The following is a 16,181-nucleotide window of genomic DNA, read 5'->3' as shown; positions in this document are numbered from 1 at the left end:
ATCCAGGTCTCTTAATCTCCAGACAAGTACTGTATTCACAATGAAACAAATCAAAATTCATGACATTTCCACTAACAAGTTATCACAAACCTAAGAAAAAAAAATCCAAAAACCCCACACCGAAAAACATCAAAACCCAACCACCACCAAAAAAATAACCCCAACCCATAACTTAAAGAGCTACATATCCATGGAATATCCAGTTGGAATACAGGCAACCTGCAAATTCAGCATGGTCAGAAAGAAGACCGTAGCAGTTTTGTGCTGGCAGAATCAGAATAAGAAGGTCAAAGGGCTCACTACTTCTGGTTGCTTGATATTCCTACCTAGGAATCTCTGTTTATGGTGTCTAAAGCACAATTACACAGGATTTTTGAACCTCACCCTTAATCTTTCATAGCCAATGTTCAATTTCTAAGCTATTTCTGAATCACATGGGCCATTTAAATTCAGCAGAGAAGAAAAGCAGGGAGATAGATTTTAAACATCTAAAAATCTGATGGTCCAAAACCATTTCTAACCTTGGAGTTCCTGAATATGCTGGAGCTCTAGTTACATGGCTAAGATTATATAGTCTAGCCATACTCCACCCAGCCTGTACATAAGTAAATCACTAATTTATGAGTCAGAATCAGACACTAGGCAGGTAATTTCGCATGGATATTACCTATATTCAGTTTCATTCTTTTGTAGAACAAATGCATCTGTCAATGATATTGTTAATCAGCAAATAAGAACCTTCATTTTTATTGCTACACACACATATTTAGAGACAGAGAAAGAGATGCAGAATTTCCTTGACTGAGATAGAAAGTTAAAAGAAAAAAAAAAAAAAACTTTTACAAGATTTATACTCCAGAGGAAAAGGAGTAAGATGGAAGAAAACAGAATTATCAAATCATTCCATTAATATATTGTAAATGCACAGGATACCATGTAGGATTCAGGTCAAAAATACTCTGGCATCACCATCCAGGCAAAGAGATATAAGTCAAGAAGAGGGCAAAACTGTCTTTTCCCCCTTCTCACGCACATATCTCTTCCTGTTGCCACACTCAATGCAATAAAGAGTCAAGTTACACATAGGAAGGAAACATTATACCATAAGGTAAGAATCTAGTCCAGCCACTTGCTGTACCTAGGTGAATTGGAACAACTCCCTACCACAAGAATGAAGCATGAGTAAATCTGCTAAAACCAGCTGTCTGCCACTTTATGCCCAAATAAACTGAACAACTGGAGACTGCTAGTACAGCAAATGCAACATCACTGGCTTGACATGACCAAACTAAGAAGCCTCCTCAAACTGGCTCTTGAGCAACCCAAATAAGTTGACTTCAAGTGTAACAGGTGATGGATTTTAACCATGAAAAGGCCACCTACTGCTTTTAGCAGCTGTCTGTTAGTCAGCAGCCAGACTGGAGGAAGAGAACTTTCTGTGGAGAGAAAAAAAATTTCTTACTATGGTACAGAACAAGTCACTACTGAATAGAGACTGACTTCCACATGATAGAACCATCACTTTCAATTTGAAATAAAAAAATTAGTCTTTCAGTAGAAAAATTGTATATGACTTACTTTCATGTTTCTCTGGAAGTAATGTTTTCTTAGTATGTTCTTGTTTGAAGTCTGTTCTATTCCCTTCTGCTAGGAGCACAGGAAACAATACAGGGTAGAAAAAAAAGTAATTCTTCAGACATTCAGACTGTTTAGCTCCCTAGTTAAGACTTTCCTTCAGATGTAACAGTCAAAATCTCAGCTTCTGGGCAAGCATCAAAGTTTTCCTCCAAGTACTAAATTGGAGCAGTACTTCCAGCTGAGAATCTGGCAAGTGTCTCATGCAGACCAACAGGAGTTTATACCAGAGAATACCTGTTCATGGTCTCTACCCAGTGCTTTAGAGAAAAGACAAATCCACCTTTCTGTCATTCATTTTAAGGGGCAATGGATTGTTTTCTTTTCTGGCCTTTGTCAGCATTTACAAGACCATAAAGAACTATTCCACTGAATTTTAAACACCTGACAACATAACTGATAATACATTATTCTAGACTACTAGAAATGCTAAAAGGAAATTTATTTAACATCAGACAGGTCCAACGACAGCTTCAGAAAATTCAAGAACATGCTTTGCAACCAAAGCAGCGGCTGCTGCACCCATAAGTAGGAAGCAGATTAAGCAGGATGCTTGCCTTAAACCTAGGCACAGGGACTTAAATCTGGGGGGGGGGGGGAGGGGATGTGTAGAGTGCATAGGCATTCTGTAACACTGTAACATTACCAGAAGTATTTTATAACACAGCTATGCATAAATATATTGGTAACACACAAGTGTAAATGGACCGAGACTTGTGGCATACTCGTCTGAATAGCACACAGAAAAATTTGATAATAGTAAAATCTCCAACATAAGAGCAAACGGTGTAGTGGGCGGGTGAAGCCAAAATAAACTTGCAGAACAAAGAGGAGATACATCTGATTGAACCACAATAATCCTGCAAAATAAATAATAAGATGGATGCCTAGCAAAACTTGGGTTTTATTCCCTCAAATAATATGAACTATGTCAAAGGCAGGTGAGATCACCCTCTTCTCTTCCAGGGAAGCAGCAAGGTGCTTAAGTTAATAACAATGAGCAAAGAAGGATGGTAATGTAAAGCAAAAAATGCTGCCTGTGATTCCTCTTGGCAAAAGGCTCTCTAGTACTTTAACTCTGGCAACAGAGACCATCAGAAACTGTATTTTTAAGCGCTAAATACAGTGCATCAACTCCACTGCCCTGAGCATTTCCATGATTACTACCACTTAGAGATGTGATATTCAAGAAATGTTTGGACAACATAGTGATAACCATTGATGCTAACTGAGAAGTAAAGACTGGAAATCTGTACTTCTGCTGTGTATCAGTTTAGTAAAGCAGTCTGACTTATCAGTCTTTTAAACATCCCATCACAGACATCTCCAATTCTCTGATACACACAAACACATAAATATTTTGTTGCAACACTTTAATTGCTTCATTTACCATTAGGGTTTTCACCAAACATGCTTTAAATCCCCTCCCCTTACACTTTTGAGAAAATTCAGAAATATTTCCCTTGCCACTTGACAGTCTGCCCCCAGATTTAAGTGACCTTTATCCTGCAATGGCAAAGGCAGAAAAGATCCTTCTGCTCACACGCAACCGAGTGCGGCGCTAGGTCCAAGTCACTCCAGACACAGCACAGAAGATACAACTAATTTAGCGGTTTAAAGTGTTTGCTATTTACACAAAGGTCATTAGCATCTCCCAACTGAGATCTAAGCATCCTTTTTAAATAAGGAGAGCTCTTTTATTAAAGTAGATCTCTACAGAAACAAGGTGCAGGAAAGTTTTTACAGTTACTCAGCTCTCACCACCAGACAGGCTCCCTTGAGCAGAACAGGAGTGTCCCAGGACACAGCCCCCGTTGCAGGCAGGAGCCAGCAGTTCTTCACACTGGCTCTCGAGAAGTATTCGGAGTAAAGCCGCTGACAAGTGGCGTATTCCCCCAGCCTTAGTAACAGAGGCTGAGCGAGGGGAGACACCTGTGGGACCTCCTCCATCCTCAGGCAAAAACACGGGAACACAGAGCAGCTCTGCTGCTGAAAGCCGCATTCCTCAGCTAACACCCCTTCCTCACCTCACGCTGTTCCAGCATTACGTGTGGTGTATGTGCCTCTTTTTCGTGTCAGCGAGTCACTCCATTAGCAAGACACCCCCACTCCCCGAAATCTCTCAGGGCAGCCTCACCTCTCCCACCGTCTCAGCGGGCTGGGGCAGTGCAACACCCTGACACCGCAGGACCCCTCCGCGGCTCCCCCAGTCCTTCTCCTCCTCTGGGAGACAGCCTCAATTACCTTGTCCCGGCCAGCAGCCGCTGTCCACGCCACCTCCCCGCCTGCCTGAGGGGAAGGAGTCGGCGGCGCAGGACGAGGCACCCCGGTCCGCCGCCGAGCCAATAGCGGCGTCGCGTCCCGCAGAGCAGGGCGGGTCCCCGCGCCTCTGGCCTGCCGGAGCCCCTCCCGCCGGAGCTGCCCTCCGGCTCCCGTCACCTGTGGCCCCGAGAGGGCGTTCCGAGGGACCGGGGAGGAGCGGTCTGTCTCAGGTGTAGTAGGAGCCTTCGGGGTGAATGTGAGCGGCACTTCTGAAGCAGAAGCTCGTAGAAGTGGGTTCAGTCCACAGCAGAAAGGTCTCCACAAGGGAAACTTCATATTCCATGTTTGACATGAAGGCCACGCAGGGAATATCCAGTGGACTTGACTAGCTTTCCTGCGGTAAAATAATCAGCATTTCACTTTACCAGATGATAAGCAACCTAAGAGGTGCAAACATACGCCCCTGTTTGCAGTAAAGACGCAGGCAGTGATAATGGAGGTTTCAGTCATTAGTCCAGGAAGCTGTTAGTGCTTTGCTGTTTAATGAGTAACACAAAATATACAAGATGCCATTTCATAGGATGTTTCACCGGGTCATTCCTCTTGAAGCCAAGGCACCAGGGTGATTTCTGGAGTCCCTCTGAGAGCTAGGGAACAGCACCGGACCCCTGCCATGCGGAGAGTTGGTGCGGTGGCGTTTTCCTGTTATTCATGTTCTTTTCCTGTGTTTTGCAGCAGCTGGAGGAGTTCAGTCTCTGGAGTATCTGGGAATGAGGCCTACCTTGTGGGCAGCCCAGGAGGCACTTGCTCTGGTCTCACTTGCGGCAGCTTGGTTTTAAATTAGTTCCTCATTATGTTCCAAACCTGGACCCATTCACTCCCCAAATCATTGGTGCTGGTTTCCTGCTAACCGTGAATTCTTGTTTCACCTCCTACTCAAACTTGGATGTGTTGAAACTATTTAACACTTTTTAAAGAGAATTTTGTATACATGGCATTGGTATACAGGCTTGGCAAATTGCTTGTCTTTTCAATTGTTTGTATTTTACATATGGCCCTTCCTGGTGACAACAATAGGGACTAGAGCACACTTCATGCACTATCCAGTAAAATTCTGGCTTAATAAGCTTTAACAAGTCTTCAATTCAGTTTGCATGGGTCAAAGTGAATTGTAAAACCTTGAAATTTGGTTTCTCCCCACAGTTTCAATTCGGGTATCTTTTATCCCCATATTTTTATTCAGCCTAATGCAGTGTACTAAGCTGTATCTAGTCAAACTGACATCGAACCACTGTTCAGTGCAGATCAAGATCTGGAGGCCTTTTTGGCACGCTTGGTATATGAAATTATTTTCCTGTCCTCTCACTGCGGTCCCAAAGAAGAAGGAGAGCAAGGATAAGGCTGAGCCTTTTTAGACTAGACACATTGTATCAGCTGGCAGGTATGGGAGTGTATGGCCTCTGCTGGAACTGATGAGTGTGGTGTACCCATTGCCCAAACCATCACCCCTTTAAGCATGGACTTTGTACCTAAGTTTAGAGAAAAGCAGCTCCTTGCTATTGGAAGTTCAAGGTGACAGAGGCCAGCAGCATTGTGACGAGTGACAGCTGGGAAACTGTGTATGGGGGTGTGTGCTGTGTCTGTTGAAATACATGAGAGTTCTCTCCTAGTCACATTTAGGTTAGTGATTTGTTCTTGAAATGGATTCAGACTAAATCTGTGGGACTATGTATGCAAGGGCTGTCCCTCCATAAAGTAGAAATTTCTTTACATCTTTAAAAAGCAAGTCTTAAAAATCCTTTTAAAACATAACAAGGAAATGCATGCCAACATTGTAAGCTACGAAAGGAAACTGTGGGTGCTTTAGCTGTATATGGTGCCCTCTGTGGTAAGAAATAGATTTGCTTGATAATAATGATCATGAAGGAGATGGCATTAAAAAGCAGAAGCAGGGCCTGATTATTTTTCTGTTCTTTTGCTGCAAAATAAAACAAACATAAGTCCTGCTGCCACTGAGCAGTGCATCTTTAAATATGAGCTATTTTGCAGCATTGCTAGAGATTGCTTTAAAACATCAGTTGAGGAACAGACATAAAGCCTTAATTTGCTGTTTGATGATTACTAGCAGGTAAGAAGCAGTTCATGAATAGTTTTTCTCAAGGATTGCTCAAGATAGTTTGTGCTTTTGAGAAGAAATGTTTCTTCACACTTAATTAAATAGTGCTTTGCCACTTGACTCTTTATAGTAGGTGCTTTCTGGTCCTTTCCATATACAGTTTTAGTCTGTGACAATTGTCCTGTGTGTGCACATCTGTAAAAAGGTGAATTTTCAGATTTAAACTTGATTAGAATATGAAGTTCTGATACATAAAAGGTGGCTCTGGCACTTAGCATGGAAATTTCCAATGTCACTATGACTTTGCCCTCTCTTACCACATTTCCAAAGTTAAAAAAAAAAAAAAATAAAAAGAGAGAGAAAACGTTTAAAGAGGCAATCTTGCCAGAGCTGCTTGTTTCTCTGTCAGGAAGTGCCTATCACCTTCACTCCATCTCAGCCTTCAGACAGAGTTATAAAAGCAGAACAAGACTTCCAATGTTTACTGGAGTATTTGAACACCTCTTGTGTATTTTGTAATACAAGGAACAGCAATTCTCATTCCCTCTTCAGATTTTCCCCAGATTCCTCTTGGACAAGCTCCCATTGAGTGTTGGGCAACATAACCAGAGCTGAAACTCCCAGAAGTAGCCCAACAATGCTCCTCCAGACAAGGTCTTGCCAAGAGACCATGGGTCCAAAGGAAGCACCCTGGCTCCTTTTCAATGTGCAATGCTTTATTCTTCTCTGCTGATGGCATTGGCAGCCAACTCTTTGTGGCCTGGTTGCTATTTTCTTGACTGTATGGTCTCCCTAGTCTTCACTTTCCTGATGCTGTGAAGCTTTTGCAGGTCTTCTCAGAAAAAGAAAATAGAAATGGGTAGATTCAGATTGGATATTAGGAAGAAGTTCTTCTCCATGAAGGTGGTGAGACACTGGAACAGGTTGTCCAGGGAGGTGGTAGAGGCCTCATCCCTGGAGGTTTTTAAGGCTAGGCTGGAGGTGGCTCTGAGCAACCTGATGTAGTGTGAGGTGTCCCTGCCCAAGGCAGGGGAGTTGGAACTAGACGATCCTTGAGATCCCTTCCAACCCTAACAATTCTCTGATTCTATGAGCTGCTGCCTGCTGCACAGTAAGATACTTGTCTTCGTGCAGGTAGTGGAGGGCTGAAATGACACAGGAAGATGCATCAATGACTGAAATCCCAGGTCAAAACAGTCATGTGCTCCCTGGCTTTCCAATCAGAGCAACACTTGAGAGAGTCTGAAAGCCTTTCCTGGGTTCAGTCTCATGTGCACCATGGGGTTTGGGACAGGGCACCAGATAGAAGAGGCAGTGTAGGACAGGAGGTGACATCTTTCCCCAGTCAAGGAGACAATTTTAAAGAGGAAAGGCAATTTTAACCTACATATCTTCCTAAAACTCATACCATATTCAGTTAGCTGGGACACCTGGCCAAATGTGCACCCTTGAAAGTCGTCTGTGTGAAGAAGGAGGCCTATCATAGCCACCACAGCCCCAGTGATGGCCTGGTTAAGCTGCAGAAAAGGAAGTGAGAAGTTTGCTCTAAGTGAATGTTACCAAACTCAGCATCTCTCAGACACAAGCTACTTCTTCCAAAAAATATTTGCCATGATTAAGAGATGGGACGCAACCTGATTCAGGCCAGGTGTCAACTTTATTGTACAAAATCTTTTCTTTATAAAGGCTAACACAACAAAGAAACAGTTTGTGATTGGTTATTAGACTCATTCGAGCAACAGTTGTAAACTTAGGATTGGCTACAGGAAAATGCATCACACTAATACCTATATCTTATCAAGGTTTTAGCAAGTGTCAGAGAAAAATTAGAAGATCAGGGACTCCGTTACAACAATCTATGATATTTGCAAATTCTTGCACTTTCAGGACATAAAGACCATTTGTAATCAGGTATCTGTGTTCTTTCACAACTGCACTGCTGCATTGTGTTCCCATGGTTTATGACCCATTGTGAGAGACTAAAAGTTTGTCTCTCTTGGTGTGACTCAACAAAGATAAAATCACTTGCTGCTTGCCCAGACAATAGCTGATATGTGTTGGGCAGAGCTACTGGAATGACTCTTGGAAGGTGCAAAGATAACATTGCTCACTGGGCCACAGCTGGCCTGACAACAATGGACCTAGGCCACCTTCGGGAATATGCATGTACAAGATAATCTCCACCCATCAAGTACCCTGGGAAGGGTGACACAATGTATTCACCACCTGATGTGTAATGAGCATGGGGGCATGAAGATGAGGATGGAGGATTTCTGGGGGAACGATACCTGGACATTTACCTAAGGATGATTTCCTGGCCCCTGGAATTCCTGAGGGACAATACTTGGATACATACCTAAGGACTAAAAACTGTATAAAAGACTGGAGCCACTACTGGCTTCTTAAGAAGAAAAACGCAGAAGAAAAATGTGGGGGACTGTGTCTCCTGGACTGGATGATTAAAGGAAGAAAAACGCAGGAGAAAAATGGAGATGAAGGAAAACACAGGAGAAGGACCATGCCGCTGAGAAGGGAAAGCCCGGGACAATGCTGCTCCGGAGAAAAGAGGCTGCCCAGAGACACTTCTCCAGCCAAAGCCTCAGCACCCTTTCTCTACAGACCCAGGCTGCCCAGAGGACCACAGCTCTTCTCCAGCCAGAGCCTCAGCACTGTTTCTGTACCAACCCAACATCTCCCCAGAGGACCACAGCTCTTCTCCAGCCAGAGCCTCAGCACCGTTCCTGTACCAACCCAACATCTCCTGCAGCACCTTTCCTCCACAGACTCAAACTGTCTTGGGGGTTGAGGGGTGTGGTAATATAATTCCTTTCCTCTTCTCTCTCTCTTCTCTCTCTCCCTCTCTATTTTCTCCCTCTCCCCTTCTTATGTCCACTTTATTTATGTAATAAATAGTCTAGCTGTTGATATTTTGGCCTTGTTGTGCCTCTAATTTCACATCACGGGAATATTCTAAAAGAACTGAGTCTCTTTCCCTCTCCGGACCGAGACACCCATCAAGGCTAATATGTCTCCTTCTATCAGCCTGGTGGTGCTTGGAGCTCTGCTCTCCAAGTTTAAACCTTCAAATATTTATTTTCTTTATTCCTATGGAGGAAAAGACCTTGCCCAAGAGTACAGAGAGTATTTTGCTTATTTTGTACCCACATCTCTTTTGACCGAAAGGCCACTGGTATTGAGCTGGTTCTCAGCTGGAATTCTCCAGGCCTAGCTCATGGGACACATAGCAAGGTAGAATTCACTTCACAGTGCAGCCAGTTTCTGACATTTCTGACCACATAGCAGAATGAAGGGTAAATCCTGTCACAAAATGCATCTTCCCCCACTTGAGGGAAGGAACATTTTTCCTAGTATTGGAGGTTGAGATTTCCATCGTCTGGTTACTTTTACAAAACTATCAAAAGAAGGAGGATGAAGTCCCTCTGTAAGTTATGTACCAATGAGCATACATTGCATTCACAGCCAGGTCTGCCTCAAAGGGAAATCTCAAGCTCATCAGCATTCAGTTCTGAAACAGATTCAGATTCAGGGGCACATGTGACTTTTATGTGGTCCTTCCTTGAAATGTGAAGCTGTTTCTCTCCTCTGTCTTCTGTTCCTGGTTCCCTTTAGGTAACTCTTTTATGCACATGTATTTCTTTATATGTATATATTATATATATTACATACATTGTATATATTGGTTCATGATGGCCATTTAAAGACAATTGTTATGCCCAGCAATGTGCTCTTGTGGCCAAGAAGGCCAGCTGTATCCTGGGTTGTATTAGAAGGGGTGTGGTCAGTAGGTTGAGAGAGGTTCTCCTCCCCCTCTAGTCCGCCCTGGTGAGGCCACATCTGGAATATTGTGTCCAGTTCTGGGCCCCTCAGTTCAAGAAGGACAGGGAACTGCTTGAGAGAGTCCAGTGCAGAGCCACAAAAATGATTAAGGGAGTAGAACATCTTCCTGATGAGGACAGACTGAGGGAGCTGGGGCTCTTCAGCTTGGAGAGGAGGAGACTAAGGGGTGACCTCATTCATGTTTATAAATATGTAAAGGGTAAGTGCCAGGAGGACAGAGCCAGGTTCTTCTCGGTAATGCTCAGTGACAGAACAAGGGGCAATGGGTGGAAGCTGAGGCACAGGAAGTTCCATGGAAACAGGAGGAAGAATTATTTCACTGTGAGAGTGACAGAACACTGGAACAGGCTGCTAGGTGGGTTGTGGAGTTTCCCTCTCTGGAGATACTCAAGACACACCTGGATGAATTCCTGTGTGATCTGGTATAGGTGATCCTGCTTTGGCTGGGGGGTTGGACTAGATGATCTCTTGAGGTCCCTTCAAGCCCCTAACATTCTGTGATTTTGTGATTCTCAACAAGAAGAAGAAGGATCCAGGGGACTAACAGAGCAGTCAGCCTAATCTCAGGCTCCAGGAAGCTTATGGATCAGATCTGCCTGGCTTCGGTCTTCAAGTTTGTTAGAGGGTCAAGGAAGAGCTGAAAAGCACTGCCTGATCCTGACAACACTGTTCACCTGCAAAACAGATGAACATATGTGCTGGGTTACACCCATTCTGGGTGGAGGGCTGTGAAAGCCTTGCTCCCCAGCCACGGAGGATAAAAGAAACCTGATCCAGGTGAACAGAGAGGGACTTGGTTTCCCCCTCCCAGGAGGAGAGGTGCCCTGGGTCAAAGGTGGTCTATTCCACTTCCTCTTCCATTCCAGCAAGCCTATAAACAGGAGGACATTGCTGCCTTTGCTCTCATTCTCCTGCCTCACCTGCTTGAAAGGACAAGAGCTGCAGCCAGTTTCCTGATTCTTCCACATGGTCAGGCCTGGCCTCTCCAAGCTGCTCCCATGCTCTCTAAAGGACTGAATCCACTTACAACTGTGAGGAACAAGCTCACTGCTGAATTTTACAAACAGTTTATTGTAAAATAAAGACAAAGACAGCGCTGGGCACATAGCAAGTTTGCTAGAGGCACACTATAACAACACAAGTTAAACTTATATAGACATCAAACATACATATTCATACATATCTCCACCAATCCCTTTATATTTCCACAGCATGCTCCCACCCCTCTCCAGCAGGGCTGGGACAAAACTTGCACTTTTGACCCGGCCAGTTTTCAGACATCTCAACAGCTCACCTTTCTCTCCCAATACACAAAGATTGAGCCCCACTGTCCCCAGAAATTCCCCTTGTGAAAGCCAAATATAACATATTCTCATAATCCCTCCCCTTCTTTCTACTACATTTGGCTTGAGCCATAATAACCTAAGAAATCCTCCCAAGAGGATTCCTTTGAGTCATGTTTCTTCCCCACCCAGTTCCACCATTTCACCTGTTTCAAATGTGGGAGGGGAACAGTTACATAACCTGGCAACAATTCTATGACAAGCAAAAAGGACTCTAATTTCAACTTCCTGGTAAAAGGAGTGGGATAACAACTGATGTTCCTTGCCTGAGAACATTTCATCTCTTACTTTAACAGGTACCAAACGCAATGAGTATGGTGTATATACACCGAGGTCTGGCTGACAACTTTCTCCCTCAGAGTGGTTAATCCCGGGAATTAGGAGTCTGGTTTGACTTGCAACTCCACTCACATGGCCTATGGGGTTGCTGCCCACAGCCGTGGTTCTAGATCTTCTTCATGGCAATTATAGAGGTCTACCTGGTCTTGCCTCCTTCAATCCCCACAAATACTCTGCTTGGATTATGTACCCTTGTCCAGAGAGGTTTTACCAATTTTGAACCCCAACTTTTTTCTAGTTTGTTATGTTTTCAGGCAAGGACCATTACCACTCCTATTCTGATACTGGGACTCATCTGATAACCATCCTTAGGTCCTCCATTTGGGGTACCACAGTCCATTCAGTGGAAGGATCCACAGGTCCTTTAACTGGTTGTGTGTGTCTGTCGTCTCTTATCTGTCTGTACTGCAGCCTCTGTGGTAAGCAAGACCTGAAAGGGACCTTCCCATTGAGGTATAACTGTTTGTTTTTCCCATTTTTATCATAACCCAGTCTTCTGGTTTAAATTTGTAGATTTGGAAATCTAAAGGAACTGACTGAGATAACATCCCTTGAGCCCATAAATGTTGTAAAGTTCTCCCAATTGTCATCACATAATTTCTAATGTTTTTGGTCCCCCAGTTCACAATTAGCCATTTCCCTCCCACCTTGTAAATAAGGTAACTCAAACATCATTTTATAGGGTGATACACCAACATCAGATGTTGGCTGTCTCCTTATCCAGAGCAAGGCCAAGGGTAGGCACTTAAACCATGTCATCTGAATTTCAATCATTAATTTGGTGAGGGTTTGTTTCAGTGTTTGGCTCATTCTTCCTACTCTCCTTGAGGTCTGTGGGTGCCAGGGGGTATGAAGTTCCCAATGTATGCCCAAACTGTCCATTAATTGTTGGACCACCTTTGATGAAAATGAGTGCCTCGATCAGAATCTGTCTGGTTTACCAACCCATATCTGGAAATTATTTCTTCCAATATCACTTTAGTTACTACATTGGCGGTTGCTCTGGAGAGGGAAGCAGGAGGAATTCTCAGTTTGCTGTCATTTGAGCTCTTAAACTCCAGTTAAGCCTCAAACCAGCATAACTTAGTATTATCTTAGTTTTTTTTTTTTCTTTCAGGATATAAGAGCAGACTTTCTGAAAGATGTAAATATTGCCTGGCCATGCAGATAGAAAAAAGTAAATGTTGTCCACAGGTGAATTTAAGCCCTGTAACTTTTTGGAATAGTACCATTTAAATATGTTCAAGTTAAAGATCTTGTGCTACAAAGTATGAAGGTCAAGGCTGTTCCTGTCTTTGCCTTAAGATGATGTTCTTTCCTATTCTCTGTCTTCTATTTAATGCCTGTCTTACATGTCAGCTGGCTACTCTGTAGCATCATTCAATCCATAGCATAGGAGAAGGACATTAAAATAGCTAGGTTTTTATGATTTAGTATTTTTTGCTGTTGTGGTGGTTTGGGGTTTTTTTTTGGGGGGGGCTGTTTGATTTTTGCTTTCTCATTTCTTACCATATATGAGGCCACTGAATAAACATAAATAGCATTTTCCTATTGTCTTCAATACAGATGGATTACAGATTAAGATCCCTGCCCTTAGGACTAAAAGTGCTCTGTCCTTGCTTTAATGAATATGTCTTAATTACAGAGACTGCTATACTTTGTCAAACAGGAGTTATCACAGGACAATGGAAATTCACACAGGACTGGCCAAATACTCTGAACGAAGTAGGCAAATATGACTTTCACCCAAGGATGAGGACAAAGGCATTTATTATAGTAATTTACAGTTTAATTTTGTGGTAGAGTGTGGTTTCCAGGTTATGTGGCTCAGATAGCAATGTCCTATGAAGGAAGACAATGTACAGAGCTCATCCAAAACCAATGGAAGTCCGCTGGCCAGCAAAAGCAACACAGACATAGTTTGGGATCAGCCTCCATCTCTCTCTGCCATCTTTTTATGCTCATTCTGTCCCCCACTGCTTTTTGCACAACATTGCTATATGGGGCAAAAGAAGTTATAGGCAGTAGTGCTGTGGTAGTTTAGGCTGGGTGTTGGCCCAGATGCCACTGCACAGACCACACCTGGGAGGTCCCAAGGGGTGGGCCCAGCCCAGGGGGTGGTCACAGGAAACCAGGTATTTCATTCCCATAATGCCCTGCTCCCCTATAAAATGTCCATGCGGGGTCTTCACTTCCTCTTTTGTCCCCTGCTGCTGCCTAGGTAAAATGGCCTGAGCTGCCTCCCTTGCACCTGCCCAGGCCCAAGGCTGGGCTGGGGGTTGGGAGGAAAGAGCCCTGGGGGGGGGGTTTGGGTGTACCCCCAGGTGGGGATGGGACGTTCTTGGGTATGTTGTGGGATTTCTCTCTTTTGTCACGGTGCTTGTGGTTCTCTGTAAAATGTTCATTGTTGTTTTTTTATTGTTTTTCTATTCAAACTTTCCATCACTTTTGCAATCCGTTTGTCTGAGTCGTTATTTCTGCCTGTGGTGGGGAGGGGATCTTCCCCAACCCATTACAAGTGCATGGTTGCCTGTTACTGCAGGTGCAGGAGCTTGCTCCACCTCAGTACTTTGGATGACTTAGGGAGCTTGTTCCTGAGAAAACATCTCTGCAGTTATAGCTGACCCAGCTCACAGTTGGTTTGGAACTGCAGGTACCACTTTGAGACTTGGAAATGCTCTTTTTCTTTAAGACAGCAGCAATTTTACTTCAATTTTACTTCAATGCCCTTAAGCCTGCTGCTGTAGATATCCGTTTGGATAAAATTCTGGCCAGCCACATGTAAATCCCTCTCAAGGCTTGAATTACTCCCATGCTGTTGTTAACATTTGCTTTTCTCATTTCATGGGATAGTTCTGGTTGAGAAAGGACCTTTAAACGTCTTCAATAAGCTGAGCATTCTTCAAGTAGATCAGGTTGCTCAGAGCCCTGTCCAACTTGACCTTGAATGTTTTCAGGGATAGGGCACCTACAGCCTCTCTGAGCAAACTGTGCCAGTGTTTCACCACCCTCATTGTAAAAAATTTTGCCTTATATCTAGTCTCAATCTCCTCTCTTCTAGTTTAGAACTGTTACCCTTTGTCCTGTCACAACAGGCCCTACTGAAATGCCTGTCCCCATCTTTCTTATAGGCCCATGTCCTAGTTTTGTTGTGACTCACAGGCCAGCTGTGTGCTGCAGCCCATCAGCAGTTTTCTGAGTTAGCCAGGACAGCTGATAAGTGTTGGTTCATAGGTGTACCCTAGGCCATGAGCATCACACTCAGTATAAAGAAGGAAGTTTGCTGAGGGGACTTTCCTGCATGGGCTCCTCTTCTCTCTGTTCTTTTTCCCTTTGCTAGCTCTGGAGCACTGTCTTCCTGATTGTTGTGAGTGATGTATCTTTGCTGAGCATAATTTTATATACTTTCTGATGACATTGATATGATTTTGGCTCTTCCATTAAATCTGTGTTCATTTCAACCTGTGGGTCTTCTCTCCTTTCCCTGATTCCCCCTTCCTTGCTGGGAAGCATTCATTGGGTGGCAGGGCAGCTGCTAGAGTTTAGCTGCAGATATGGACTGGATGCAGATAGACCTCTTTAGTTATTGGAAGGCTGCAATAAGGTCTCCCTGGAGCCTTCTCTTCTTTAGGCTGAACAAGACCAACTCCTAGCCTTTCCTCAGAGGGATGCCAGTCTCTAGTATTTCTGTGGTCCCCTCTGGATCTGCTTCCACATTTCTTTCCTGTGCTGAAGACCCTGGACCTGGACACAGTATTGCAGGTGAGGCCTCACCACAAGAGGGGAGCAGAATCACACCCCTGACACACTTGTGATGGTAAACACTTCTTTTGCTACAGCCTGGGTGTGATTGGCCTGGCTGCACACTGCCAGCTCATCTCCAGCTTTTCAAAGAATCATAGAGTAATTTTTATTGGAAATGACCTTTATGATCATTGAGTGCAACCATTATCTAATGCTAGCATGTCTGGTGCTAAGCCATGCCCCTCAGCACCGCATCTGTGCATCTTATGAACATGTCCAAGGATTGTGATCCAAGCAGCCCCCCTGGGGGAGCTATTCTAGTGTTTAAGAACCTTCCCAGTGAAGAAGATTCTACTAACATCCAACCTAAGCTTTCCTTGGCACTGTGTGAGGCTGTTTCCACTTGTTATAAGGGAGAAGAGATGAAAACCTACCCGGTTGCAATCTCCTTTCAGGTACGTGTGGAGCGCCGTGAGGTCTCCCCTCCAGACCAAACCACCCCAGCTCCGGCAGCTGCTCCTCATGAGACCTGCTCCCCAGACCCTTCACCAGCCTCCCTGCCCTTCTCTGGATACATCCCAGGACATTAAAGTCTTGCTTGTAGTGAGGGGTCCAAAACTGAACGCAGCATTCCAGGAGTGGCCTCACCAGTGCTGAGTACAGGGGGACAATTCCTTCGCTGATCCCGCTTGTCGCACTGGCTCTGACAGCAGCCAGGACGCTCTTGGCCAGCTGAGCACACATCTGACTGCCAGCTGTCCACTAGCACCCCCAGGTCCTTTCCAGCCACTTTGCCCCAAGCCTGTAGCTTTGCATGGGTTTTTCATCCAGCAGTACCCCTAATCCCTTCTCTACAGACTACTTCCTAAACTGGGATGCCGGCA

At 44.3% G+C, this 16,181-nt stretch overlaps 1 protein-coding gene across 10 annotated transcripts in view; it reads right to left on the bottom strand.

The window, feature by feature from the left end:
• Nucleotides 1-15,778, bottom strand: part of SYTL2 (synaptotagmin like 2) — an 84,568-nt gene extending 68,790 nt beyond the window's left edge. For 3 of the 10 annotated variants that reach the window (XM_068140390.1, XM_068140401.1, XM_068140411.1), the window contains exon 1: nt 1,579-1,673. The gene's annotated coding sequence lies outside the window, so the exon portion shown is untranslated. The other 7 variants (XM_068140323.1, XM_068140332.1, XR_010987577.1 and 4 more) reach the window with 7 other exon arrangements.
• Between the last annotated feature and the right edge of the window lie 403 nt (nt 15,779-16,181).

Source organism: Melanerpes formicivorus, unplaced genomic scaffold (assembly GCF_026170545.1).
Source record: "Melanerpes formicivorus ecotype bairdi unplaced genomic scaffold, bMelFor1.0.p_v2 SCAF_1, whole genome shotgun sequence".
In the NCBI taxonomy this organism is placed as follows: domain Eukaryota; kingdom Metazoa; phylum Chordata; class Aves; order Piciformes; family Picidae; genus Melanerpes; species Melanerpes formicivorus.
Note: the sequence above shows the minus strand (reverse complement) of the source record. Positions and strands in the feature narration are given on the sequence as shown.